Source organism: Panthera onca, chromosome D1 (assembly GCF_046562875.1).
Source record: "Panthera onca isolate mPanOnc1 chromosome D1, mPanOnc1 haplotype 2, whole genome shotgun sequence".
Classification (NCBI taxonomy): domain Eukaryota; kingdom Metazoa; phylum Chordata; class Mammalia; order Carnivora; family Felidae; genus Panthera; species Panthera onca.
Genome location: NC_138348.1, coordinates 54,178,077 through 54,181,004, shown reverse-complemented (window position 1 = coordinate 54,181,004; position 2,928 = coordinate 54,178,077). Strand labels below are relative to the sequence as shown.

The 2,928-nt window shown below is 39.0% G+C and overlaps 1 pseudogene; it reads right to left on the bottom strand.

Annotated features, from left to right (window-relative positions):
- Positions 1-1,095: 1,095 nt before the first annotated feature.
- Positions 1,096-2,015, bottom strand: LOC132660603 (olfactory receptor 52D1-like; annotated as a pseudogene).
- Positions 2,016-2,928: the final 913 nt, after the last annotated feature.

Below are 2,928 nucleotides of genomic sequence, written 5' to 3'. Positions count from 1 at the left end.
CATCTGATTCCAACTTAAACACTTGTCCAGAAAGAAGAAATAAAAAATTCAAGGTTAAAAGTGACACGATACTTAATAAATAGACATTGAGAGAGGTATTCTAGCCACAGAAGAAATTGCTAACCTATGCTATTAAAGGCTAATTTTGAACATTATCAGGAATACAATAGATCATAAAGAAACTATAATCTTTATATCACATACCCATAATAACTTACCCTACAGAATAGTCCATATAAATATGAGTATTGAACTTCAAAAAAAGAAAAGAGGTATATCACAATCAAGAGTAGCTAGAAAAATGAATTATAAGAAAATACCATAACAGAATATTTCTCTATTTAAAATAATAGATAAGGAGCAGATGGGATTAGAATATGCAAGATCATCAAATGGGAGAGGGGGCTATAAATATTTTCAAAGAATCAACTGAGTCAATTTGAACCACACTGAAGAAACAAATAAAAGAATGGTAGGACAGTTTTTGATATCATCAGGTCTTCTGGAAGAGTGTTTTTAGGAAGAGATTTCATTTAAAAACTTTAAAAGAATTTTAGCTAGACAGAGTGAAATGAGAATATGTTGCCAAAAATTCCAGGAAGAACTCTAGAAGGAACATCATGAGAGTTTCTTCATCTGTTCAGAAAATTTGGTCAAAATCATCCAGATCTCCAGGATTGCAGATTTAAAATGCCTTCAGTCTTAGTGTTCAAGAGATATAAATACTCCCATCAATTAAGACCTACAAATGTACAGCATCACAATGAAAGTCAGAGATAATGAGTCAATAAAACACCTCTGATAAAGGAGATAAGACTGAACAACAGGATAGTCTTGTGGCAGCAAACATAGTAGATAAGACCACATAATAGTGGATATATTACATTATCAGGGAAATATATTAAGAATATATCATTTAAATCAGCCACCTTCCAAGCAGTTCTCCTGAGAACAAAATCTAGTCAATGCTAATTAATACTTTAAATATTAAAAATAGAAGATATAGGGATTCAGGCTTTTAGAAAGAGGGTTAATATTTTTCCCCCATGTAAGTAAATGAATCTTAACAAAAGAATAGTTGATGAGGTTGTTGTTTCAGAATTTGTGAGAAGTAAAAGCTTGGAGGAATCGATCTCTGATCGTCTTGGTTCTTATAGATCATTCACCATGGATGGAGCAAGGAGGTAGATGCTAGCCACAAAGATGTGAATATGAGGAGCCATATGGCCACCAAATCTGTGAGTGAGGAAGGAGAAAAAGGCTGGAGCATAGACCACTAAGATCACACACACACATGAGATCCACATGTTTCCAAGGTCTTGAGCTTAGCACCTTTGGATGGAAGATGGAAGACAGTGTAAAGGATGATAACATAGGAACGTAGGATTAATATAACATCTAAACCTCCAGCAAGGAAGGCAGCAGTCAGCCTGCAGATTCTGCAGATCCTTGTGTCTTCACAAGGTAGCCTGATCAGAGCCATAAATTCACAGTAAGTGTGAGAGATGACAGTAGTTCTGCAGTAAGGAAGCCACTGAGGCATGAAGGGTTGAGGACTGAAGAGCAAAACCCCATGGAGAGAAATCAAGTTCTTGATGACTCTATGTGTCAGGATAGCAAAATGTCTCAGAGGATCACAGATTGCCATATACCAGTCAAAGGCCATGGCCAAGATAAACCCTGAGGCCATGTTGCATAGTGAATGAATGAGAAACACTTGTGTGAGTGTTCTTCAAAATAGATCTCCCTACCATGGAGCCAAAAAATGCTGAGGATCTGGGCACAGTGGTGATGGAGATGAACAAGTCAGCCACAGAGAGCATACAGAGGAAGAAGTACATGGGGTCATGCAGGTTGGAATCTGTTCTGACAATAAAGAGAAGAATTACCCAGCAGAGCACTCAGGTAGATAGGCAGAAGGGCCATGAGAGCAAAGTGTGAATGGCCTCCATCCCTAGAAGGCCAAGGAGAAGAAAGGTACTGGGGTGGAAATTGGTATTATTTGACAATGACATGATGAAAACCCCTGGCTCCACTCAGTCGTGAGATGGTGCTGAGTCTTTCATACTCATTTGTCCATTCATTCTCTTCTGCCTTTATTTTCATTTATATAAAAGCCTTGGCGATGTTTTATACCCCAAGGATACAGTGATAAGTAGGACTGATCCCTAGCTTTAGATATTAGCATTCTAATAGTGGAGAAACCTATGCAAACCAAGGATTAAATTCCCAAGTGAACAATTCAGTGAAAGTTATATGAATAAACAGGGAGACTTATTCCACTTGTATGAGCCAGAAGATTCATAGTGAAGATGCTTAGTCTTGGTTCTGAAGCATATTGGACCTTTAAAATTAAGAGAAAACTATGACTACAATAAAGTTCACAGTCAGAAGACATCAGTGCCTCCACTGAGATTAAAGAATCTTCTTTTGCGGGGTGCCTGGGTGGATCAGTCGGTTATGCGTCCCGCTCCTGATTTTGGCACAAGTCATGATATCAGGGTTTGTGAGGGTGAGCCCATGTTGGGCTCTGTGCTTGACAGTGCAGAGCTTGCTTGGGATTCTCTCTCTTGCTCGCTCTCTCTCTGCCCCTCCCCTGCTCACATGCTCTCTCTGTCTCTCGAAATAAATAAATAAACTTAAAAAATAAAAAAATAACAATCTTCTTTTGTTTGTATGTGGGTGAATCTGGAGTAGGTTGTTTGAAACATAAGCTTTTATGTTTATTTATTTTTGAGAGAGAGAGAGCTCATATGATCAGTAGAAGGGCAGAGAGAGATAGAGGGGAGAGCGTGAAGGACAGAGGATCTGAAGCAGGATCTGGGCTGACAGCAGAGAGCCCGATGTGGGGCTTGAACTCACAAGCATGTGAGATCATGACCTGAACCAGAGTCAGATGCTTAACTGACTGAGCCAGCCAGGCACTCC